General features: G+C 35.5%; 1 protein-coding gene and 1 pseudogene across 6 annotated transcripts in view; both read left to right on the top strand.

Moving 5' to 3' along the window:
• The window catches only part of ASH1L (ASH1 like histone lysine methyltransferase), a 340,594-nt gene that overhangs the window by 1,691 nt on the left and 311,682 nt on the right, over positions 1 to 27,221 (top strand). Inside the window, exon 3 of one of the 5 annotated variants that reach the window (XM_077156395.1) lies at positions 6,240 to 6,329. The exons of the other annotated variants lie outside the window; for them this stretch is intronic. The gene's annotated coding sequence lies outside the window, so the exon portion shown is untranslated. The remainder of the gene's footprint in view (positions 1 to 6,239; positions 6,330 to 27,221) is intronic. 5 annotated transcript variants of the gene reach the window in all.
• LOC143679931 (lipoamide acyltransferase component of branched-chain alpha-keto acid dehydrogenase complex, mitochondrial pseudogene) lies at positions 8,436 to 25,599 on the top strand (annotated as a pseudogene). The gene is made up of 2 exons (XR_013173989.1): positions 8,436 to 20,248; positions 20,729 to 25,599. The product of XR_013173989.1 is annotated as a lipoamide acyltransferase component of branched-chain alpha-keto acid dehydrogenase complex, mitochondrial pseudogene (transcript).

Genomic DNA, 27,221 nt, shown 5'->3' with positions numbered 1-27,221 from the left:
ATGCTTTTATTTATTATTTTTTTCAGTTTCTTTGTGATACTAAATCTCTGTGAAGGTGATAAGTAAATGTTTTCGTCCATTTTATAAAGTTTGAAATTGAGACATTTCTAAGAGATACTGATTTTTCCAAGGATACATAGTAAGTTAGCGATAACTAACGTTCGTGCCTTCTAGAAGTCAAATTTTTTGGCTACTAGTCTAGTACTATATTCACCAAACCATGGTTTCTCAGGGGGTGTTTGTCAGGATATCTGAGTATTTTGGAAAGATAGAGGCCTGTGTGATTGATTGGGTTGTATTTTGGAGAAATCAGTTGTGTTGAACATACATGTGGAATGTAGGTTGTCTTGTTAGTCTGACCTTATGAAAGTGGAATTGATTACTATATTATTTCGTGTTTATGGAGGAAGCAGACCATCTGCTTGTCTTGTGTGTTTGAGAGAGGGAAGTCTTTCAGAACTTAACTTGTACCAGAGCACCTGCATGGAGGTTGATAGTTCAACTTTGAATCTATGGAAGAATTATTCTTTCAACTATTCAACAAATATTTATGGAATGCCTACTCAATAAATGGCCCTGTTTAAATATCCTGGATGCATATCAGGGGAGTTCCCCTGACAGTTACATGTTTTAAGTAGACTCAGGCAGGTCAGTATAGAATCAAATGTAGAAAACTTTTTTTAAAAATACTGAGTTTGGAGGGCAGCTAGGTCTCCTAGTACATATAATATGGAAGGAGTCACGAGTATTTAACAGGGTGATCAGTTTGTGATATTGTGTGCCTTCTCACACTTTGCTTTTGGTATTTATGAGTAAACTATTTTGGGGAACTGAGAATTGTTGATACATATACCTATGGATGTCTTAACCTTTTGGCTGGACTGAAGGAATTCTTCAAAGAACAAATTTTGTAGTAAGGGATCCTTCAGAAAATATGAGGGTAAATATCTGAACTAAGCCAGCTTAACTGTATCCTCTGGAAAATGGGATGTTTTTTGATATGCTAGATAAGTGGTTCATTAAATTTGGGGGATCACTTAGCGTTTGAGAATCTGATGGATCCTCTCTGTCTTTTTTTTTCATTGCATTCTTACTTCTACATTTTTAGTACATGATTCTGAATTAGGTGGTAAAGGAATATAATATAGCCCAAATGTGTCTGATTTTATTCTTGTTCAGTGTCTTTTTATATGTCAGACTCTTGAGAAATAGGTTCATCTCTTTATAGGTTTGCATTGGGATTGAGGTGTTATGAAGCTCATTTCTTGGAGTTTATCTTAGTTATAACAAACCTTTATTGAGTTAATCCTTTGTGGGGGTGGGGAGCATACAAAGATGAATAATATGCCCTCTGTCCTTTAAAAGATTCTAGTCAAATTGAAGCTATGAATTGTATGATGATGGTGTCTTCAGAAGAACGAGGCAGACATATTGCTGGAGGTTAAGGATACGGCGACTTAATTGCAAAGAATCGTGCCATTCCTTATTCTAGGAAACTAAAGTTTTCACACTCTGTATGCAAGTTTGTAGCTAAAAAATAAAATGTATTTTGGTATCATGTTATGTTTTTGGATTAATAACCATTTGATTTGAAAACATCAGTTAACGGAAGGCTTGTAATCAGTTATCTTGTTTTGGGATGTATTTCTACAGTGAGTTTATGTTAAAAGATCTAAATCTCACTTTTGGATAGACATGCATTTAGAAAACCCTTCTGGGTAAAATCCAGGAGCTATTTGACAGACTCTCCATGAGACTACTACTGGAAATTAAAAATAATTTCTGCATTTATAACAGAACGAAAATTCAGAAAAGTATTCTAATAGAGATTACAATATTCGGTAAGATAATAGAGAAAGCTTATGAAAAATGATCTGATTGTCTCTTCTCTTTGCAAGACTGTAATGTAAATTTAATCAAATAGTAGGTTCATGGATGTTGATATTATTTTTCATGCCATGTCATAGATATGTATGTGTAGAGTTATTTACATGTACACCTAAGGATATAATCTCTTGTATGTTTCAGATACTTCACAATTTGAAAACAAGTGCTTGTAATAACAAAAAATGTTTCAGGATTTTTAAGGATCAAGAATGGAAAGGAATTTTCATCTCCTTTTCTTGATTTTGGCTCTAAAATACACAGCATAAATAACATCCCAGTTATCTGTTAGGCACTGTTTCTTTAAAAGCGTTAGTAGTACTACTTGAGGTTTTATTCTGAGTTTTCCTCTATGCCTGAGAAATAAGAGAATTGGCAACCATCATTGCTGCCCCAAAATGATCTATGCCTGCACACAGAGACGTATTGGTACTTCTTTAGATAAATAATTTTGTATTGCTATTTGAGTCATGTATGTTGGTCAGAGTCTTAAGGTTATCACTGTATAACCTTACTGTACTCTATTGTGAGGTTCATTTTTGAGGCGGTCTTTCTGGCAACGTGAGATATCTTAAACCTGTATGTCACAAGAGACAGAAATATAAGTGGTTTATTTTTATTTTTGTTCTTGAGATATACTGCTAGTTTTTTTAAAATCATTTTCCTTAAAATTACTTATGGTAATTCTTTTGCTTATTTTCTTTTGAGTGAAGAGGTTAGATTTTCTTGCTTTTGATTTGTTTTTTATTTAATGTTAACTGCCATTTGTAGAAATTTGTCATTGTTTTAGAAATCACTTTCCTAGTGAGTGTCTCATTTTTGGTGTTAATGGAAGAATTTGATGTTGATGCAACATAATTAATAAATTATGACTTCAAGTGATGACAGAGTTTTTATTATTAACTTTACTGGTATTCCAGCATTGTAATTTCATTCATGAAACGTAGAAATTTTTTGTATTTAAAGAATCTATAAAATGTTACTTTTAGCATTAATGAGGTTGTTTTTCATAATTATTAATCATTTGCTGTCAGACATATGACAGAAACTTGATGACAGGTTTCTGTGTGTATATATATGTATGTTTTTGTTTTTGTTTTTCTAACATGGGCATGCATGGGGAAACGAACCTTCTGGCATGGCAAGTGAGACCTCTTCCACTGAGCCCCTGTTGTCCAGTTGTATATATATATATATATATATATATTTTTTTTTTTTTTTTTTTTACATGGGCAGGCACCGGAAATTGAACCCGGGTCCTCTGGCATCGCAGGCAAGAATTCCTGCCTGCTGAGCCACCGTGGCCCGCCCTGTATGTATTTTTTAATGTAGTATTTTTCATTTTTTAAAGCTGAAAAATTTCAGAGGTACAGAAATTAAGAAAATAGTTTAGTGTGCTCTTATGTACTCAACATCCAGTTTCAACGGTCAACAACATGTGGCTATACTTGTTTTGCCTATATCCAAATCCACTAGCCCTCATCCCTTCTCTCTGCTTATTCTAATGCAAATCTTCCAGGCATTATATCATTTCATCCATTATTAGTTTATTGTATACATTCTTTTCACATCTGAGTGAGGTATTAAATAATACATATGTACAAAGAAAATTTAAAAAGCAATGATTTTCAAAGTACACTTCAACAAGTAGTTACAGAACAGATTTCAGAGTTTGTTATGGGTTATTCCACTCTTTCAGATTTCTCCTTCTAGATGCTCCAAAATACTGGAGACAAGAAGAAATATTTTTTTTTCTTTTTTGTGAAAAATAACATTGTATATATAAAAGCAATAAATTTTAACACATTGCAACAATTAGTTAAGTTTACATAACTTTTTCAGTAACGTATCTGTTGATGATGAGAACTAAATTACTAAACTACCTCTATCAGATACTTCTAATGTATATTACTTGTCATTAGGGATTTGTTTCAGAATTTAGGAAGAGATTAGGTGAGGAGGAATTACATCACTACTTTTAGATGTTTGCATTGAAAAATGAAAATAGTTAGTTCCTGTGTTTGCCATAAAACCTTAGCTTTTCTAAATGTATGAGAGAAAGAAAGTGTGTCTTATTATAGCGTGGTTTTTTTTTAAGGCCTCTCTTTTTTTAGGTTGTAGTGACAAGATGCTAAAAGTGTATTTTAGTTTTTAGTTCCTCTTGATTATCTTGTGGGATCCAGTCACCATGAAGAAATCAGATGAACAGGAACTGAAATTGGTTTACAATCAGCTTGTTATTTAAGGAGAATGAAATTGTGAACATCTTGTCTGAACATTTGAAAATCCATACCATTTCTTTTGTTGTATACTTAAATTTGAACAATGTCACAGAGCATGATTATCATGATGAGTAGAAACACTGTACAAAAAGTAAATACTGCCATTGAGTTATAAAGATAAATCAGATTATAGAGATTTTAAGTGGTTGCTACTGAAGTAGAATTTAGATAGATTTGTTTTCCTTCCACAAAAATCAGACAGATGAATGTGCATGCCATCAACAGTGAACGTTTAGTTAATGTATATTTTGTTATAGCTTATGTTACAGTCCCACAGTAAATAAATTATGAATCTTTGACTCAATCTTTTGTTTTCCACACTTGGTCCAGAATCATAGCTCATTCAAACAGTTTTAATTACACTAAGAAGACAGTGTGTCTGGTTATAATGTAGCTATATTATGGATTCTTAGTATGAATGACATAATTTGGAATGTGGAAGGGCCATTCTTTAAAGTTACAAGGTTTCTTGAATTCAGCACTGCTGGAAATGAAAGCTCCAGAGTTTAAATATTTGCTACAGTGAGAAGCCTAACAGGGTTGAATGTAGTGAATTTAAAAGTTTATCTTTGAAAGAAGAAACAGATAACACTGACATTTGAGAAGATATGGAAGTAAATCAGTCATGAATAATGTTTACGGGGTAAACATTGTTATTTTATAATATAAAAGTGTTCAGAGAAGATTGGCTAACACAGGTTGGGAAGTTAAAATTTACATGTAAAAGCAGATAATAGAAAGAAGAGCAATCACTCTTTAAACCATAATGAATTAGAGCCCTCAGTTAATTTTATATATGTAAATATATAAATGTGTAAATATAGTATATACACATATATATGTCTAACTTTAAGGAAAAAGTTAAAAATAACTATAGAACAAGGTCAGTTTAATTCAGTTTAGCAAATATTTCTTCTGTTCATTCACTCATGTATTCAATCTAAACATCTTTCAAATACTTAATTCATACCCATTCAATGCTTGATGTTGGGAAAACAGACATACAAGTTTTTTGCTCCAAACTCTATTAAGAGGAACATCATATTAACATATAAACATTACAATATGTTTGTCCGAGGTAGTTATGTACATAATACATTTGTGTAGGGAACGTACAGGAGAAATTTATTAACTCTGGGTAGAAAGGAAAGGTTAGGGATCATCTCCTAAACTAATCATCTGCAAAGGTATAAAAACAAATGTGATATAGCAAGTTGATCTTTGTATTTAGAAATCTAGTTGAATAAAGATAGAAATATGTTCAATACACTCAGAAAAGTTAAAGGTACTTTCTAGCAGATTAAAATTAAAAAAATAGGGCGGGCCACAGTGGTTTAGCAGGCAAGAATGCTTGCCTGCCACACCAGAGGACCTGGGTTCGATTCCCGGTGCCTGCCCATGTAAAAAATTTAAAAAGTTAAAAAAAAAACAACCATAAAATTAAGAAAATATCCTGGTTATGCGTCAGGTACTTCAGGAAAATTTTACTAGTACCCTTGTCATTCTCTCAGTATTCCAACTAATTAGACCTTGCTTCTAAAAGATACCAGCCAAATGAAAGAAAAAGTATAATTGCTTTTGTTAATAAAAAATAAGTTTCTTAGCCTTCACTTTGTTATATTTTACCCCAGTTTGCCCAAATAGTGGTTATGATCATAGACTCTAAAATCAGATTGATTAGGCTCAGATCCTGGTTTTGCTGATTACTAAATGGGATAATCATTTGCAAAATATTTGCTGTCATTATTTTTCTTGACTATAAAGTGATGATGATGGTGGTGATGGTGGTAGATGATGATGATCATCATCATAGGGTTGTTGGAGGGTTAAACCAGATAATATGTATAAAGTTCTTTGCATAATATATGGCATGTGACAAGTACCTTAAACATATTAGCTATTATTATTGGTTATTTCTCTTCATTTCCTGAAAAGAGGATGGTTTTTAACAAAACATATTGCTTCTTAATATTGTATGTTCTATAGGTGGTAAGAATATGCAAAATGCATTTTAGCAGCCGTATATAAATGACTTATTTATGTGTGTATGTATTTTTTTCTTTTTATTTTTAGGGAGGGAAGAAAAAGAGAAAGAAAGAGAAAAAGAAAAAGAGGAAAGGAGAAGTGAGAAAGGAGGAAAAGAAGAAGGGGGAAGGGGGGAAGGTAATCTGCCAGGAGAGCACCACATTTCCCATCTGTCCCCAAAATCTTCATCCAGATCAATTTAGAGCAAAATATCAGAGGATGTTGCATTGATTTTCTGTCTGGAAGCTGATCACTTCTTGGCCTATTATTCAGAGCAACTCTTTCAGTTTTGCCAAGCCTATTTATTGAAAAGACTATTCTGTCCCAGTTCAGTAGACTTGGGAGGCTTATTGAAGATCAGTTGACCATAAATTTGGTGGTCAGTCTCCACACTCTCAATTTGATTCCATTGATCAGTACGTCTATGTTTGTGCCAGTACTATGCTGTTTTGACTACTGTGGCTCTGTAGTATGCTTTAAAGTCGGGAAGTGTTAATTCTCCCACTTCACTCTTCTTTTTTTTTTTTTTTTTTTAAGAGAGAGGGAGGAAAGGAAGGAAAGACAGAGAAGGAAGGAAGGACGGAAGGAAGGAAGGAAGGAAGAAAGGGAAACATTTTTAAACATTTTCTTGTTTTATTATATTTTGTTTGTCCGTTTGTTTTTCACATGGGCTGGGGCCGGGAATCGAACCGGGGTCCTCCGGCACGGCAGGCAAGCACTCTTGCCCGCTGAGCCACCGCGGCCCGCCCTCACTCTTCTTTTTAAAAGTATCTTTAACTATTTGTAGTTTCTTGCCCTTCTAAATGAGTTTGATAATTAGCTTTTCCAAGCCCTTAAAATAGGTTGTTGAATTTTTGATAGGCAGTGCATTGAATCTCTTGATCATCTTAAGCAAGATTGACATCTTAACAACATTCAGTCTTCTTATCCATGAGCATGGAATATCTGTCTGTTTAAATCTTTAATTTCTTTAAATGATATTTTGTAGTTTTCTGCGTACAGGTCCTTTACTTGCTTGGTTAATCTTATTCTTAAATACTTAATTCTTTCAGTGGCTGTTTTGAGTGGGATTTTTTTCCTTCATTGTCTCCATATTTAAGTCATTATTTGTGTATGGAGACATTTCTAATTTTTTTACATTATCTAGTCTCCTGCCACTATGTTAAATTTGTTTATTAATTCAAGTTGCTTTGTCATGGATTTCTCATGGGTTTTCCAAGTATAGGATCATGTCATCTTATGATTAATGAAAGTTTTACTTCTTCCTTACCTAATTAGATGCCTTCTGTTTCTTTCTCTTGGCCTAATTACTGTAGCTAGGACTTCTGGTACAATGTAAAATACTGGTGGTGACAGTGGGCATCCTTGTCTTGTTCCTGATCTTAAGGGGAATGATTTCAATCTTTCACCATTGAGAATGATGTTGTCTATGGGTTTTTATATATGCCCTTTATGATGCTGAGGAAGTTTTCTGTGATTTCTGCCTTTTGTAGTGTTTTTACCAGAAAAGAATGTTGAATTTTGTTGAAAGGTTTTTCAGCATCATTTGATATGATTGTATGATTTTTCCTGTTTAATTTATTAATATGCTGTATTACATTAATTAATTTTCTTAGGTTGAACCACCCTTGCATTCCTTGTATAAATCCCGCTTGGTCATGGTGTATTATTCTTTTTATGTATCATTGGATTTGATTTACTAGAATTTTATTGAGAATCTTTGCATCTATGCTCATTAGAGAAATTGGTCTGTAGTTTTCCTTTCTTATAACATTTCTATCTGGTTTTGGTATTAAAGTGATATTAGCTTAATAAAATGTTAAATAATGATTCTTTTTCTTTTTCCTCAATTTTCTGAAAGCATTTGAGTAGAATTGGTTTTAGTTCTTTTTGGAATGTTTGATTTCAAATTCCCAGGTGAAGCCGTTTGCCCCTGGACTTTTCTTTGTAAAAAGATTTTTAATAACTAATTGAATCTCGTCAGTTATAATTAGTTTGTTAAGATCTTCTATTTCTTCTTGAGTCAGTGTTGGTAATTCATATGTTTCTAGAAATTTGTCCAATATTTCTAAGTTGTATAGTTTCTTGGTATATAGTTGTTTGTAATATCTTCTTATGAATTTTTAAATTTCTTCAGTTTCCATCGTAATGACTCCTTATTTTTAATTTTATTTGTACCTTCTATCTCTCTCTCTCTTTTTTTTTTTTTTTGGTTAGTCTAGCTTAGGGGGTCTATCCATTTTGTTGATTTTCTCAAAGAACCAACTTTTAGTTTGTTGATTCTTTCTATTGTTTTGTTGTTGTTGTTGCTGTTCTCCAGTTCATTTATTTCCGCTTTAATCTTTCTTATTTCTCATCTTCTGTTTACTTGGGGGTTAGTTTGCTGTTCTTTCTTTATTCCTCCAGTTGAGCAGTCAGGTCCTCTATTTTTGCTTGTTCTTTTTTAATTTAGGCATTTAGGGTGATAAATTTCCCTCAGCACTGCCTTTTCCACATCCCACAATTTCTGATATGTTGTGTTTTCATTTTCATTCATCTCCAGATATTTACCAATTTCTGTAACAATTTATTCTTTGACCCACTGTTTGTTTAAGAATATTGTTTAATCTCCATATATTTGTAAATGTTCTAGTTCTTTGGTGATTGTTAATGATTTCCAGTTCAGTTTCGTTGTGGTCAGAGAAAGTGTTTTGAATACTTTCAATCTTATTAAATTTATAAAGACTTGATTTGTGTCTCTGCATATCAGTCTATCCTGGAGAATATGCCATGAGCACTAAAGAAGAAAATATATGCTGATATTTTAAGGCGTAATGATATTAATGATATATAATATCAGTTAGGTCTAATTCATTGATCATATTATTTAAATTTTCTATTTCCGTATTGATCCTCTGTTTAGTTGTTCTGTCAGTATAGGAGAGTGTTGTATTGAAATCTCCCACTATTGTTAAAATATCAGTTGCTTCCTTGAATTTAGCCAATATTTGCTTCACATATTTTGGAGCTTGATTGGGAGCGTAAATATGTATGATTTTTATTTCTTCTTGGTGGATTGTCCCTTTTATTAATATATAGTACCCTTCCTTCTTATGACATCTTTACATTTAAAGTCAATTTTGTCTGATATTAATAAAGCTACCCCTGCTTTCTTTTGGTTAGAGTGTGCATAAAATGTCTTTTTCCATTTTTCATCCTCTCACTTTCAATCAATTTATATCCTTAGGTCTAGGATGTGTCTCTTGTAAACCATGTAAGTGGATCATATCATTTAATCCATTCTGCCAATCTGTATCTTTTAATTGTTGAGTGTAGTCTATTAGCATTCAGAATTACTACCATAAAAACAGTTCATGAATGTACAATCTTATACTTGAGTATTTATTTATCAGATTTATATATCCTTTTCCCTCTCTTTCTTATAATTCTTTAAGTTACTCTTATGGGCAGGCCACGGTGGCTCAGCAGGTAAGAGTGCTTGCCTGCCATACCCGAGGACCCGGGTTTGATTCCCGGTGCCTGCCCATGTGAAAAAAAAAAAAGAGTTACTCTTAGTATTACTCTTCAATTCTGTGCTCTCCTCCAGACCTCCCTCTCCTGTCTTGTTTTCAGTCAACAGAACTCCCTTTAGTGTTTCTTGTAGGGCAGGTCTTTTGTTGGCAAATTCTCTTAGCCTTTTGCAGTGAAAATTTTAATCTCTCCCTTAATTTTGAAGGACAACTGAGTAGGGCAAAGAATTTTAGTCTGGAAATCATTCTCATTCAAAATCTTAAATATATCATACCACTGCCTTCTGGTGTCCTTGGTGACTTTTGAGTAATCTGAGCTCAGTCTTATGTGGTTTCCCTTCTAAGTAGTGAATCGCTTTCTCCTTGCTGCTTCCATGTTTGTTTCAGAATGTAAAATACTGATCAGTGTGTCTTAGAGTAAGCCTATTTGGATTTTTTCTGTTTAGGGTTCATTGGTCTTCTTTGATTTGCATATTTATCTCTTTTGTAAGAGTTGGGAAGTTTTTTCCTATTATCTCCAACTAGCCTTCTTATCTGTTTTCTTCTTGTAGGACACCAATAATTATTTATCATTATTAATTAAATCTTGAATTTTTAAATTAATTTTTAAATTTAAAAAAATGACAAGACAGAAACACAAACATTCTTAACATATGATCATTCCGTTCTACATATATAATAAGTAATTCACAATATCATCACATAGTTGAATATTCATCATCATGATCATGTCTTGGAATATTTGCATCTATTCAGAAAAAGAAATAAAAAGAGAACAGAAAAAAATTCATACATATATACCCCTTACCCCTCCTTTTCATTGATCACTAGCATTTCAATCTAAATTTATTTTAACATTTGTTCCCCCTATTTATTTTTATTCCATGTGTTTTACTCGTCTGTTGATAAGGTAGATAAAAGAAGCATCAGACACAAGGTTTTCACAGTCACACAGACACATTGTGGAAGCTATATCATTATACGATCATCTTCAAGAAACATGGCTACTGGAACACAGCTCTACATTTTCAGGCACTTACCTCCAGCCTCTCCATTACATCTTGACTAACAAGGTGATGTCTGTTTAATGCATAAGAATAACCTCCAGGATAACCTCTAGAGTCTGTTTGGAATCTCTCAGCCATTGGCACTTTATTTTGTCTCATTTCACTTTTCCCCCTTTCGGTCGAGAAGGTTTTCTCAATCCCTTGATGCTGAGTCTCTACTCATTCTAGGATTTCTGTCCCACGTTGCCAGGAAGGTCCACACCCCTGGGAGTCATGTCCCATGTAGACAGCGGGTAGGGTGGTGAATTTGCTTGTTGTGTTGGCTGGAGAGAGAGGCCACATTTGAGCAACAAAAGAGGCTCTCTTGGGGGTGACACTTAGGCCTAATTTTAAGTAGGCTTGACTTATCCTTTGTTGGGTTAAGTTTCATATGAACAAACCCCAAGATTGGGGGCTTAGCCTATAGCTTTCGTTGTCCACACTGCTTGTGAGAATATCAAGAATTCAACTTGGGGAAGTTGAATTTTCCCCCTTGCTCACCATTCCCCGAAGGAGACTTTGCAAATACTTTTTTATTCACTGTTCAAATCATTCTGGGATTTATCGAGACATCACTCCAGACAAACCAACAAAATGTCATGTCTTACTCAAGATTCCATGTACTTATGTTGTTTAATTAAGCTGTCTACAAAAGTTATATGAGGAAATGCACTAGTCAAAATATAAATTTTGTACCAAGTAAACATTTTTTTGCTTTAGTCTCACACATAAGTTAAAATTTTAGAATATTAATTATCATCTATTTTCAGCACCCTGCAGTAATGACATTCCTTTGTTCTTCCTCATGCAAAAACATTTTTAAAATTTGTACATTTAGTCACTATCATACACTCAAGTCATTCTCTAGAACAGCAATACTTTTTTTTTATTTTTTACTTTTTAAAATTTTTTATTAATTAAAAAAAATTGTAAGAAACAAACATTCCCAACACATACACTCAGCAATTCACAATATCATCACATAGTTGCATTTCATCATCATGATCATTTCCCAGAACATTAGCATCAATTCAGAAAAAGTGATAAAAAGACAACAGAAAAATATAACAAACAGAAAAAAAAAATTTTACAGGCCATACCCCATACTCTGATCCCTTTCATTGATCACTAGCATTTCAAACTAAATCTATTTTAACATTTGTTCCCCCTATTACTTATTTTATTCCATATGTTCCTCTCATCTGTTGACAAGGTAGATAAAAGGAGCATCAGACACAAGGTTTTCACAATCACACAGTCGCATTGTGAAAGCTATATCATTATACAATCATCATCAAGAAACATGGCTACTGGAACACAGCACTACATTTTCAGGCGGTTCCCTCCAACCTCTCCATTACATCTTAGATAACAAGGTGATATCTACTTAATGCATAAGAATAACTTCCAGGATAACCTCTCGACTCTGTTTGGAATCTCTCAGCCATTGACACTTTGTCTCATTTCACTCTTCCCCCTTTTGGTCGAGAAGGTTTTCTCAATCCCTTGATGCTGGGTCTCAGCTCATTCTAGAGTTTTTCTCAATCCCTTGATGCTGAATCTCAGCTCATTCTGGGATTTCTGTCCCACACTGCCAGGAAGATCCACACCCGGTAGTTATGTCCCACGTAAACAGGGGGAGGGTGGTGAGTCTGCTTGCTGTGTTGGCTGGAGAGAGAGGCCACATCTGAGCAACAAAAGAGGTTCTCTTGGAGGTGACTCTTAGGCTTAATTTTAAATAAGCTTGACCTATCCCTTGTGGGGTTAAGTTTCATATGAACAAACCCCAAGTCTGGGGGCTCAGCCTATAGCTTTGGTTGTCCACACTGCTTGTGAGAATATCAAGAATTCAATTTGGGGAAGTTGAGTTTTCCCCCATTCTCACCATTCCCCGAAGGGGACTTTGCAAATACTTTTCCACTCACTGATAAATCACTCTGGGATTCTTTGGGGCATCACTATGAACAAACCAACAAAATCTCATGTCTTACCCAAGGTTCCATATGCTTATGTTGTTCAACCAAACTATCTACATAAGTTATATTAGGAAATGCACTAGTCAAAGTATGGATTTGTACCAAATAAACATTTTTTGATTTAGTCTCACACATTAGTTGAAATTTTAAAATATTAAGTACTATCTATTTTCAGCACACTGCAGTAATGACATTCTTTTGTTCTTCCTCATGCAAAAACATTTTTTAAATTTGTACATTTAGTCACTATCATTATACACTCTAGGCATTCCTAGATTACACTATCTCAATCTTTATTGTCTTTCTTTTTGATTTCATTTATGCCGCAGTCCTCCTCCCTCTATCATTCTCATATGCAGCTTCATTCAGTGTTTTAACATAATTGTATTACAGTTAGGTAACACTGTGCTGTCCATTTCTGAGTTTTTATATTCAGACCTATTGCACAGTCTGTATCCCTTCAGCTCCAATTACCCAATGTCTTACCCTATTTCTATCTCCTGATGGTCTCTGTTACCAAGGAAATATTGCAGGTTTATTCACTAATGTCAGTTCATATCAGTGAGACCATACAGTATTTGTCCTTTTGTTTCTGGCTAATCACAGTCAGCATAATGTCCTTAAGGTCTATTCATGTTGTTACATACTTCATAACTTTATTCTGTCTTACAGCTGCATAATATTCCATCTTATGTAAATGTCACAGTTTGTTTAGCCAACGTCTGTTGATGGACATTTTGACTGTTTCTATCTCTTGGTAATTGTTAATAATGCTGCTATAAATATTGGTGTGTAACTGTCCATTTGTGTCCTTGGCCTCGTGTCCTTTGAGTAGAGACAGCATATAGATGGGTCCTGTTTTTTAATCCATTCTGCCAGACTATGTCTTTTGATTGGAGAGTTTAATCCATTAACATTCAGTGTTATTACTGCATGGGTAGTACTTTCTTCTACTATTTTGCCTTCTGGATTTTATATGTCATATTTAATTTTCCTTCCTTTTACCTTTACTCATAGTCTTCCTTTCTACATTCTTTTCCACACCTGTCTCTAGTGGATATGTCTTCATATCTGTCTCTAGTGCTCCCTTTAGTATTTCTTACAGAGCTGGTCTCTTGGTCACAAATTCTCTCAGTGATTTTTTGTCTGAAAATGTTTTAATTTCTCCCTCATTTTTGAAGGACAATTTTGCTGGATATAGAATTCTTGGTTGGCAGTTTTTCTGTTTTAATAATTTAAATATATTATCCCACTGTCTTCTCACCTCCATGGTTTCTACTGAGAGATCTGCGCATAGTCTTATTCGGCTTCCCTTGTATGTGAAATAGATTGCTTTTCTCTTGCTGCTTTCAAGATCCTCTTTTCTCTTTGACCTCTGACATTCTGATTATTAAATGTCTTGGAGTATGTCTATTTGGATCTATTCTCTTTGGGGTACACTGCACTTCTTGGATCTGTAATTTTAAGTCTTTCATAAGAGTTGGGAAATTTTCAGTGATAATCTCCTCCATTAGTTTTTCTCCTCCTTTTCCCTTCTCTTCTCCTTCTGGGACACCCACAACACGTATATTCATGCGCTTCATATTGTCTTTCAGTTCCCTGAGTCCCTGCTCATATTTTTACATTTTTTTTCCTATGGTTTCTGTTTCTTGTCAGATTTCAGATGTTCTGTCCTCCAATTCAGAAATACCATGTTCTGTCTCTCGAAATCTACCATTGTAGGTTTCCATTGTTTTTTTCATCTCTTCTACTGTGTCTTTCATTCCCATAAGTTCTGTGATTTGTTTTTTCAGCCTTTCTATTTCTTCTTTTTGTTCTTTCCTTGCCTTCTTTATATCTTCCCTCAATTCATTGATTTGGTTTTTGATGAGGTTTTCCATTTCTGTTCGTACATTCTGAATTAATTGTTTCAGCTCCTGTATGTCATTTGAATTGTTGGTTTGTTCCTTTGACTGGGCCATATCTTCAATTTTCCTAGTGTGATTTGTTATTTTTTGCTGGCGTCTAGGCATTTAATTACCTTAATTAGTTTATTCTGGAGATGCTTTCACTTCTTTTATCTAAGGTTTTCTTGCTGGATGAATTTGTTGTCTATCTGTTCTTTGACATTCCGTTCAGCTTTATCTGGACCTTTAGCTTAAGTTTTGTTTAACAGAGGAGAAATTTTCAGTTCTTGTTTTCTTGTTTCTTGCCCTGCTTGTGTGGTGCCTTTTCCACACACACACTTAGGAGGGTCTACTTAGATATTATAGACCCTAGCCAGATTTTCCCAGACCAAACTGGCCTTCTATCAGGAGGAAAGAGTCACCTGTGTCGGTTTTCCCTGCGGGTGAGACCCAGCAGGTTGAAAGACTTTCCTGTGAAGTCTCTGGACTCTGTTTTTCTTATCCTGCCCAGTATGTGGTGCTTGTCTGCCTGCAGGTCCCACCAGCATAAGATGATGCAGTACCTTTAACTTTGGCAGACTCTCCCTGCTGGGGGCGTGGTGGAGACAGAGGAGAGGTTGTAGTCTGGTTTTAATGGCTTCAAATTCCCAAGCCCTGGTGTCTGAATTCCTTGATGGAGGGATTCCACCTGGGTGGAGCTTCACCCCTCCCCTGGGGAAGGCGCAAGCTTCAGGTAAGCCCCCAAAAGAGCTCACTTCTGCCTATGCCTGGGGCAGTTGCAGCCTGAAAAGTCCTGCTGCTATCCAGAGGCAGTCAAACCTTTGTTGATACACAGCCACAAAAACCTCTATTTCCTTCTTTTTTTTTTTCCCCTTTTTCTGTCAGTCCTGCCCCCTTGGTTCCGGGGCAAAAATGAGCAACCTCTGCTTTGATCAGGTTCACCTAATCTGGGGGCCTATTTTTAGTAGTCAGAATTTGTTAATTAGTTCCACAATTGCGTTTGATTGTGCCCAGTCCCTGCTGCTGGTAAAGTCCTTTCCTTTCCCCTCTGGGAAGTGGTCTGTGGGGGAGGGGCACTGGCCGCCGCAGCTTTGGGAACTCATGGTTCTGGGGGTGCTCGCAGCTGGTCCAGTTGGTCCAAACTGGGGTACGCTGTGTGTTTGGTCACTATTGTGGCTCCGGGAGCTGTTCTGTACTGTTTCTGGTTATTTAGTAGTTGTTCTGGAGTACAAACTAAAATGTGCACATTGTTAAGCCGCCATCTTGATCTGAAAGTCCCCAGCAATAATTCTTATGTTTGCTTCATGTTATCTGTCATTTTCCTGAGATCTGATCCCATTTTTTCCATCTTTCTTGCCACTTCTTTTATGTGTTCAGTGGTCATATCTTCTAAATTTGCTAATTCTTTCTTCTGCCTCTTCAAATCTGCTATTATGTATTTCTAGTATACGTTTAATTTGGTCTATAGTGTCTTTCATCTCTGTGAGATCTGCTGGTTTTTTGTTTATTGTTTCAAATTCTTCTTTGTGCTCTTCCAATGTCTATTTAATATTTTTATGTTGCTGTGAATATCCTTGATTAGTTGTTGGAGATTCTGTGCTCTCTTCAGGATTTAATTAGCTAATTTGACTGGGTCTTATGTGCTGTATGGATCTTAATGTGCTTTATGATTTTCTGTTGCACACAGGTCATCTAAAAGTCTTAATTAGGCTATTTTTTAAGTTAATTTCTTTTACATGTTTATGGTTTTGTTTTTAGATTTGCATTGAAAGTCCCTTTTTGGTCTTAGTTTGTCAATCCTTCCCCCCAGGCCAAGTCCCAGTTCTCTTGTAGGGATTGCGGTTCTCCTTAAAGCTCTGTTGGGAGCTAGGCAGATAGGTAGTTTGTCACACTGTACTTCACACTTCTCAGCAGATGTTGCTCTTGAGCCACCTCTTCCCCTCAGGCCCACTTGTCCTCAGCTACAGGTGCCAGCTCAATTAATTAGAAACCCAATGTATTTCTAGCCATGGCCACCACTTGTTTGCTCGATGGTTCTCATGGCCCATAGACTCTGACTTGGAAATGATCTGAGGCTGTGGAACTGGGTATTTCAACTTCCCCTGCCCACAACCAAGCTGGAAATATCTGGCAGATAGTTGCAGCACACAGTTCAGTGGCTTCCTGTACCTTCCTTCTCTGTCCACATTCCCGAGGGGGCAAGGGAGCCAAAACAATTCCCTCTAGCTGGCTATATATATTTTTTCTAATTCTCAATTTTTAAGATCTATTCTTTTAGGTACTATTAGGATGCATATCATTTTAGATATTTTTATGATATTTTATTTTCCTCACATGTACGTTCTGATTTTGTCTTTTCCCACTTAACGCCAACCTAGCCTTTTGTGTTTGACTTCTTTTTTCCTATCAAAGATTTATCTTCAAAGAAAACAGGAATATATCTCATTAGGTATTTTATTTGGGTGGAAAGCCTACTTTTTGGACTAAATTGGGTTTAGATCTACTCTGTGTTTTTGGAGCATAGTGTATTCTTCTATTCTTTAGGAGCAGAATGCATCTCTTTAAGTAATGCTTTTCCTGTGATTCAGAAACAAGAGCAACCTGTATTTATTGAGTGCTTACTATGTGTCAGACACTTCTAGGTACTGGGGATACAGTGATGAAAAAAAGAAAACCTCTTCTGTCTTAGGACATAAATTTGAGCATTTTCCTTTTCCAGTACAATATCCTCTGGCACTGCTGTAAGATACCGCTACCGTCATCTTACATGTGGTTCAATAAGACTCTTCTCTAGATTAGAGATTCCTGAAAGAATGTCTTGGAATATAATTATTTTTATGCTAGAGCAGATCAGTTCTAGGACAAAAATCTCTTCCTCTTCAGGAATTCATATTGTGTACCTGTGTTTTGACCATGCAATCTTTTGGATGGTTAGTCCTTTGAGATATTATTGGGTCAAGTCCTCTGTTCAGACTCAAATGATAACCAACATTGTCCCTCGGGTGTCTTCTGACCAAATATTTATTCATTCATTCAACAGTTATTCATTATATACTGATTATTTGTCAAGTACTCTTCTAAGCTCAGGGTATTCATTAGTGAATAAAACAAAAATCACTGCCTCATTATGCTTCCTTCCTAGCGAGTAAGATAGATATTAAGTAAATGGCTTTATTATCAAGCATTTTCTATAATAAATGTTGTAAAGGAAGTGTAAACAAGGAAAGATGATGGTGTTGGGATGTTAGGGAGATCCTTTGAAGCAGTGGTATTTGAGCAGAGACCTGAATGGTATGAAGGGCTAATCCACGCAAGTATTTGGGGGACAACCATAAGTCCTGAGGCAGGAGTATGCTTGGTGTGTTCAGTGAATAGCAAGAAGCTGTAACAGAGTAAGCAAGCTGGAGAAAAAATGATAGCAGATAGTTAGAAGAGTTAGCCAGGGACTAGATAATATATAGGGACTATATAAGCCTTGATTAGGTATCTAGGCTTTATTCTAGGTTTGATAGAAAACAATTGGAAAGTTTTGACTTGAACTCATTTATACACATAGAAAGATTTGGGGGCATAATAAGAATGATGACTGTAGGGCAAGCAGTTAGGAGACTATTGTGATAATTGAGGCAAGAAATAATGGTGGATTAAGCCTAGGTTATTACTAGGGAGGTGGCTTTCGTGTATATTTTGAAGATCATGGAGATGCTATTTGCTGATGGAATCGATGTGAGGTCTTGATTAAAAGATATGAAGTATGACTCCAGAAATACCAGCGGTTTTACTGAGATGAAAAACATTGTGGGAGAAGATTGTTGTAGAGAGAGAGTGGGGAGTAGAGAAGTCAGTAATTTGGTTTGAATACACTGACGAATATTTTTGTTAAATGTTTCTGGTTGGAATGGTGAATAGACAATTTGGATGTACAAGTCTCAAGGTTAAGGTAAATAGAAATTTAAGGTCCATTGGACTAGATGAGGTTACCTGGAGACTGAGTGTAGATAGAGAAGAGATGAAGTTCTTGGACTCAGTCGTGGGCTATTCTTGACGCACAGAAGAATTTATCAACAATACCAGACCTGAAAGAAAATCTTGATAACTTTAGAAGTAATGCCTTCTTGGCTAAGAATACCTAACAAAAACTAATTAGTCAAGAGGTAATAGACAATACCAGAATAAAAATGAAAAAAAAAAAAAAGCAACCTCATAAAATTGTACTACAAGTGAACCCTAATGTAAACTGTGGGCTGTAGTTAATAATAATAGAATTATAAAATCGTTTCATCATTTGTAATAAAGGTATCACTCTAATGCAAAATGTTAATAGGGAGAACTGTGTATGTGAAGGGTTATATAATATGTATTTCTGCATATTTTTTCTGTAAGCCTACAACTGCTCATTCGATAAATAGAAATTTTAAAGGGGAAAAAAGAGGTAGTAGACAAAAATAAAATAGTTGAGTATCCACCTATTGTTAATCTGTTAAAATAGTTCTTTTATTATGTCTCAGAGATAGAGAACACTTTTTTTTTCTTCTGAGAGTCATTTTGTTCTTGAGTTAATGACAGAATGACTCCTCTTTGACTTCAGTCTCTGGAGTCACCAGTTTTCTGGAAAGCAGTGGGGACATGTTAATTTCTGCTGCGTCCACATCCCCTCCCCCTACCACACCTCTGGTCAGCTCCAGAACACTCATTTTTATATGAAATTAAGAACCAAGGTGCTTATTTCTACTTGATTATGCTGAAAAGATGACCAGACTGGTCATTACCTTTCTGGATATCCACTGTGGAGGACCAAATGAGGTAAAGTAAATAGGTTTATAAAATAATGAATGAGGTATCAAAAGGCATGAAGTGTACCCATTAACATAACCCTTTGAAAATTTGAAAATTTTACAAAGAATAAGATCAAGCTGCCTTCTATTTCTTAGTCTGCCATTGGGTTTGTCAAGCCTTACTTCAAAGAAGACAGTTTTCATCTGTGACTTCATGAATGAGCACATCTGATTCAGTGGTGTAAATAATAAAGGTTTGATATAGTTCAAGTTGTCTCACTGCATGTTTGGGAACATATTTTCCTAGTGTGGATTAGAATCTTTATAAATTATGTGGTGCCAGAAATTAAGAGGGACAGAAATAACAGATAATGAAGGCAATCACAACATGTAGGTTATATGTTGCTGTTGATTAGTTCATGCACAGAACAGATACTGTTTTTCTTGAGTACATGACTTCGCCATTGCCAACCCACCTTTACCATTAGGAAAATGTAGGGCCCTTCTGTTGAATTGGTATGCCTTAAAGGCTAGCAGTTTTGGACCCTGTCAGTCCTGGAAGAGAAAGTAATCGTAGAATATTGAGGGGAAACATTTTTAGTCATAACATTCTGCAATGTTTATCCGATTTTTTTTTGTTTTGTTTTTTAACATGGGCGGGCACTGGGAATTGAACCCGGGTCCTCTGGCATGGCAGGCAAGAACTCTGTCTGCTGAGCCACCGTGGCCCTGTTTATCCGATTTCTTGCTGTTGTTTTATATAAATCACCAGTGAATTAAGAATCTATATAATTTATGATTTCTTTTTCCCAAATCAAAGTTGGAACCATCAGCTGCATGCATTAGAAAGCCAGTTCTTCTACAGGTAAAAGTTGCCATTAAATAACATTCCATAAAATTCCCAGATAGATTAGAGGCAATATGATCATCTTCTTACATAGAACTGAGATGTTTAAGATAGTAATATGATTTGGAATTCAGATAAACTTCTAAAAATATTTCTTGGGGAATATCTTCCGCAAGCATCTGGAAACTATTTACTGAGACTCTGAGTATTATTAGGTGGTTAAAAATGGCTAGTTGTTTCTTAGGCGTCTATGCTACTACCTTATCTTAGAAGCTGACTGTGCTGGTTTGAAAGGAAGTATGCCCCCTAAGAAAAGCCATGTTTTAATATAAATCTCATTTCTTAAAGGTAAAATAATCCCTATTCAATACTGTATATTTGAAACTGTAATGAGATCATCTCCCTGGTTGATGTGATTTAGTTAAGAATGGTTGTTAAACTAGATTAGGGGATGACATGTCTCCACCCATTTGAGTGGGTCTTGATTTGTTTCTGAAGTCCTATCAAAGAGGAAACATTTTGGAGATTCAGAGAGATTCAGAGAGCAGAGAATGCTGCAGCACCACGAAGCAGAAAGTCCATGAGCCAGTGACCTTTGGAGATGAAGAAGGAAAACACCTCCCGGGGAGCTTCATGAAATCGGAAGCCAGGAGAGAAAGCTAGCAGATGATGCTGTGTTCACCATGTGCCCTTCCAGCTGAGAGAGAAACCCTGCACTTCATCAGCCTTCTTGAACCAAGGTATCTTTCCCTGGATGCCTTTGATTGGATATTTCTATAGACTTGTTTTAATTGGGACATTTTCTCGGCCTTAGAACTGTAAACTAGCAACTCATTAAATTCCCCTTGTTAAAAGCCATTCCGTTTCTGGTATATTGCATTCCAGCAGCTAGCAAACTAGAACACTGACCTTAAAAACAGAGATCTTAATTTTTTTTCATTGTGGTAGGGTGGTCTTGGACCTCATTAAGAACATGAGACTCTGCATTCTTCCTCAGAAAATGGATTCATATACGTAAATTTTTTGGCATATAATTTTAGGACATGCACAGGCAATTTTGATTCTAGGCCTAGTTCATAATCATCTTAATTATGAATGTTTTGGAATGACATAACATTGCATTCTCTACTTGTTCTTCAACAGAGACTGCTCCCAAAAATACATCTAGGGAATGCAAGGTAGTTCAGTGGTAGAATTCTTGCCTGCCATGTGGAAGACCCTGGTTCAAATCCCAGTCCATGCATTTCCCAACAAACAAGCGAAACAAACAACAAACGAAAATTCAACAAATGGTGTTGCAATGACAGGATACTTGCATGGAAAAATAATGAAATGTAACCCCGCCATACAGCATACCAAAAAAAAAAAATACATCTAAACTCATGTAAAAAGGGTGGTAGCTTGGATTAAAGAAGTGTGTAGTAAGTAGTAGTCTATTGAATAGAAACAAGAGGAAAGGAATTTATTAAGAAAATAAGTAGGAGCAGCCATTAACATGGAAAGCATCCTGGAAGAAAATGATGGCACCCTAGAATCCATGAAAAGTAAGTTTTTTAAGGTAGAGTGCATGATTAATATGTTAAAAGCTCCTGATAATGCCAGGACTTTTCTTAGGTAAAACATCGTGGGGGTGAGGATTTTTTAATCTCCAGAATTCAAGGAGAACATCTGGGAGGAGAGGCCCAAACAATCATGGACCTAAATCAACATGGCTTCAAAGCTGGTGTTTGAATTCACAGAACTGAAAAATTACACAGGCCCATCTAGTTCACAGAATTGTTGGAGTGCTCAGCCACAGCGTAAGCCCACCTTTGGAGGGTACCATTCGTGACCTGAGCTTTGAGAAGCTTATAAGTTCAATGCATCAATTTTTAGCCTGAGATGCACAATATCCAGACTTCCTGCAACCTCTCTAGGGCACAGTGACACATGAAAATGGCTCAGGTGCAACTCAACCTTCAGATCTTGCCGTTTAGAAACAGCCAGCTTTATCTTCCAATTAAAATCTAGAACAATCTGATAGGAAACATGGTAAAGATTAAAGGAGAGTAGAGAAGAAATGGGAAGAAGGAGGAGGAGGAGCAGGAGGAGCTGCAGCAGGAATGGAATCGACAGGAGAAGCAGAAGAGAAATGGCAGCAGCAAGAGCAATAGCAAGAAGAGCTGCAGCAGCAAAGAAAAGAAAGCTGACAGCAAATCCCAGGAAAAAATTAGTCAGCAAATCGCTCATAGACACTCTCTGGGCAGTTTAAATTAAGCAGTTGCCCCTCTGCACAAGATCAGCTATCACTTTTAATTCAGTTTGGCATGATAAACAAGTAAGTCGGTAGTTTTATGAAATGAGGCAGAAATACAATAAAATGTCCAGCACATTGTTTGTTTTAAATAATTTGACTTTTTGTTGTAAAATGCACATGATATAAAAATCATTTTAGAACAGGAGAGCAGCTGTCATTTCCAGAATAAGATGGTGGCAGTGCATATGCTGAGGACTTGGAGCTGGCTTGCTCGGCGGCTGATTTGTATTCGTTATTTTCAAACATGTAATGTTCATGTTTTGAAGCCAAAATTTGTCTGTTTCTTTGGTTATCCTTCATTCAAGTATAGTCATCCACATAAATCCCTGAAAACAACTACTGTGCTACATTGACACATTGTTCAATTCAAGTTCTCAGACATTGGAGAGAGAATTAGAGAAGTAACTGTCAAAAAATGGTATGTTAAAGGACATATAGTATCTTAATTTGATAGCATCTGTGAAGTTCAAAGTGATAAACCTTCTGTTAGCATCACTAGTTGTTGTGATGGAGTTGTTAAAAAACTCTATTATAACCTAGTTAAAAAAAACTAGAGGAGACTGCCTATGTTGGATGTTGGCGAGCCATTGGTAGACTTAGAAACGGAAGCTTTAAAAGATTCAGAGAAGATGTTGTTGAAACAATACCTGCTGTGTCTCTAGAGGAACACACATACCGAGAGATAAAGGGCCAAAAAATACTGGCAACTCGTGCAGTTTGCCATCTTGCAGTGAAAAACAGTATTAAGCTGAATAAAGTTGTTGGCTCAGGAAAAGATGGCACAATATTTAAAGATATTTTAAACTATTTGGCAAAGCAGGCAAGCACTATATTACCACCTTCACCTAAAGCCGAAATTATGTCACCTTCAGCAACACCAAGAGCAAGGAGTATTCTTTATACCAATAACAAAACCCCCAGTATTCTCTGGGAAAGTCAAAACAACCCAATAAAGGCTTTCACAAAGCTATGGTCAAGATGATGACTGCAGCCCTGAAGATTTCTCACTTTGCAGAGACATTGTGATGAGGTTGACCTTACTGGACTGGTTAAACTACAAGAAAAAACCCGTTGCTTTTGCTTGTGGAATTAAAGTCTCCTTTATGTCCTTCTTCTTAAAGGCTGTTTCCTTGGGATTACTACAGTTCCCCATTCCTAATGCTTCTGTGAATGAAAACTGCCAGCACATAACATATAAGGCTTCTTATAATATCAGGGAAGCGATGGCTACTGAGCAAGGGTTGATTGTTCCTAATGCAAAAAAAGGTTCAGATCTGTTCTGTATTTGAGATTGCTAGTAAATTGAATTGTCTTCAGAAACTGGACTTTGCAGGTCAGATTGGAACTGCTGATCTTACGGAGAAACATTTACTCTTTCCAACATTGGTTCAATTGGTGAGACTTTATGCCAAACTATTGCTATTGCTACCTGAAGTAGCAGTTGAGGGTTTGAAATCAATTAAGGCCATTTCCCAATTTAACCAGAAGGGAGTAGTACATAAGGCACAGATAATGAGTGTGAGCTGGTCAGCTGATCACAGAATTATTGATGGTACTACAGTGACACATTTCTCTTAATTTGTGGAAATCCTACTTAGAAAACCCAGCTTTTATGCTACTAGATCCAAAATAAAGATTGATCCTTGAACTTTTGGCTTCCAAAGAGTACATAAGAATACATAAGACCTATCTGTACCAGCCCATGTTCTTCATTACAATTCGTATTACTTGTGATCTGTATTGTCTTGTTAAGGTTTCAGACGAGTACTTAACACAATTCTCTTAGACTTTTTCCTGAAAATGGATAATGATGTAATAGTTTCTGCGGGCTGTTACATTTGATAGATCATAGAGTGACTTTAATATGGTGCTCAGATCTTTGAGTCAGTGGATTGAAACTGGCAAGAACAATGCAGTTAAATGTTACAAAAAGACAAGTAGCCATATACAGTATTTGCTCTGTTTTCTTTTTAACTGATTTCTAAAAATATATATTTTTATTGAGATATCTCTGCACATATGCTCTTCAACCATATTATACAACCAGTGGCTCACAATATTATCACATAGTTGTATATTCTTCACCATGATCATTCTTAGAACATTTGCTTCACTCCAGGAAAAGAAAGGAAAAGAACATCCCATACCCCTTACCCTCCCTCTCATTTGCCAGCAGTATTTTAGTCACCCAATTTTTACCCTTTATCTCCCCCAATTATTTATTTATTTTTTAATCTTTATTTTTTTTTTACTCATCTGTTGACAACTCTCAAATGAAACTTTTCTTTTTCTTAGTTGAGAAAGAACTTTATATACAAAAAATGTTCTATTTCTCTACAATAATGCAAATTGTTATATAAAATACAGTTATACATTTAAGATATCCAGAAGTATATTCTTGCTATGTAGAGATTATCATCTGTGAATATTTTACTTATGCAGATTAATATCTTTTAATAGGGAAATGTATGAGGTACTCTTTAAAAATGCCCCATTATAGTTTTTTTTTTTTACTTTTTTTTTATAATATAACATATATGCAAAGCAGAGAAAGGAAAAAACAATAGTTTCAAAGCACTCTTCACAGGCAGTTACAGGACAGGTCCCAGGGTTTGCCATGGGCTACCATACCATCTTCTCAGATTTTTCCTTCTAGCTGCTCAGGAGCATAGGAGGCTAGAAGGAATAAATATTTTTTTTATCATCACAATCGACTTTTTTTTTCTTTTTTGTGAAAAATAACATATGCAAAAAGCAATGAATTTCAAACCGCAGCACAACAATTGTAGAACAGATTTCAAAGTTTGCTATGTGTTACAATACACATATTTTACACAATTTTAGGTTTTTACTTCTAGCTGTTCTAAGATACTGGAAACTAAAAGAAATACCAATTTAATGACTCAGCAATCAAATTCATTTGTTAAGCCCTACTTTCTTTGTATAATTCCACTGTCTCCTTTGATCTTTCTATCCCTTTCTTTAGGAGTATTTGGGCTATGCCTATCTAACTTTTTCATGTTGGAAGGGACTGTCGATAATATGGGATAGGGGGATTGAGCTAGTTGATGATCTGGAGAGGCTGGCCCCTCCAGATTGAAGGACTTACCTGGTCCAGGGATCCATCTGGAGGTTGTAGGTTTTTGGAAAGTTACCCTAGTGCATGGAACCTTTGTTGAACCTTTGTAGAATATCATCAAATGGTATTTAAGAAACTGTTTAATATTTAAAATTCAAGTAACTCTGATATCTGTATTTATATCATCCTAGGTGTTCTTTAGGATTAACTGGATGTTTTTGGTTGGAGTTTCACAAATTATGGTAGGTAGCAGTGTCTAACTGAAGGTTGCCCAAGTGTCCTCCATAGTAGCCTCTTGGTGCTATATGAGCTCTCTTAGCCACTGATACTTTATTAGTTACACTTCTTTTACCCCTTTTTGTTAATCAACAATTGTGGAATTGTTGATCCCACAGTGCCAGGGCTGGACTCATTTCCTGTTTGGTGGGGGCATGTTTATTAGTTATCTTTCTCTTGAGAACAACGAAATTATTTAAAATTGAGGTGTTGATGGACTGTGGACTTTGGAAATTATGCATGATGCCTAATGAATGCAGGTGGCTAAAGGATGTGTTGACTGAGAAGTAGATTGGCAAATGATGATATATACATATGATTGAATATTGTGCTGCTAAGAAAAGGAACAAAGTCCTGAGGCATGCAACAATGTGAATGAACCTGTGGGACATTTGGTGAGGCAAAATAAGCCAGAAACGAAAGAACAATTATTATATGGTCTCTTTTAGAAAATGAACTTTGAGAACATAATGCTGAGTGAAATAAGTCAGACACAAAAGGACAGATGCTATATGATTCCATTGTTATGACTGATAAAGCCACCAGTGTTTTGGAGCAGCTAGAAGGAAAAATCTGATATGAGGGCATGGTAGCCCATGACAAACTCTGGAAACTGTTCTGTAGCTGCTTGTTGAAGTGTGCTTTGAAAAATACTGCTTTTTTTCTTTGTATATATATGTTATATTTTACGACTAAAAAATGGTTAAAAAATACAAACATTTGAAAATGCACAGTTTTGATAGTTAATCAAATGGTATTTAAGAAACTTTAATATTTAGAATTCAAGTAACTCTGATATCTGTATTTATAGATTTTTTTCCTTCATTTGCTTTAATTTTAAATTGGTTTATGATACACTGCACAAACAGGCTTTACAATGATTACTTAAATTTTTTTTAAATTTGCTTATGGATAAATTAACTAAGATACACATTTTAGGTGGTTAAGATTTCCATATGTTAATTATTAAAGTATTTGTATCTTCAGATTTTCCTGAAATAATGAAAATATTTAGTAACATAGGTTGTTACTATAGCAATGCAGATACTTGTAAAAGCTTTCTACTTGATATTGAGAACGTTCACAGTTTTGTCAGCTGATCAAATGGTGTCTATGTTAGTGTTTAATACTTACAAGTTAAGAACTTTACTATCTGAATACATAGATATTTTCCTTGTTGCCCCAATTTTGAATTGGTTTATGAAACTTACTGCGTAAACCCAGGCTTTACAGTGATTGTATGGACACTTTATTTAAATATGCTTATGGTTAAGCTAACTAAGATATCCGTTTTTGGTGGTTCTAAGTGTATTGTTTGATATCTTAATTTTTAAAAAATT

This window comes from Tamandua tetradactyla, chromosome 4 (assembly GCF_023851605.1).
Source record: "Tamandua tetradactyla isolate mTamTet1 chromosome 4, mTamTet1.pri, whole genome shotgun sequence".
NCBI lineage: Eukaryota > Metazoa > Chordata > Mammalia > Pilosa > Myrmecophagidae > Tamandua > Tamandua tetradactyla.
This window is presented reverse-complemented; position numbering and strand designations above follow the sequence as displayed.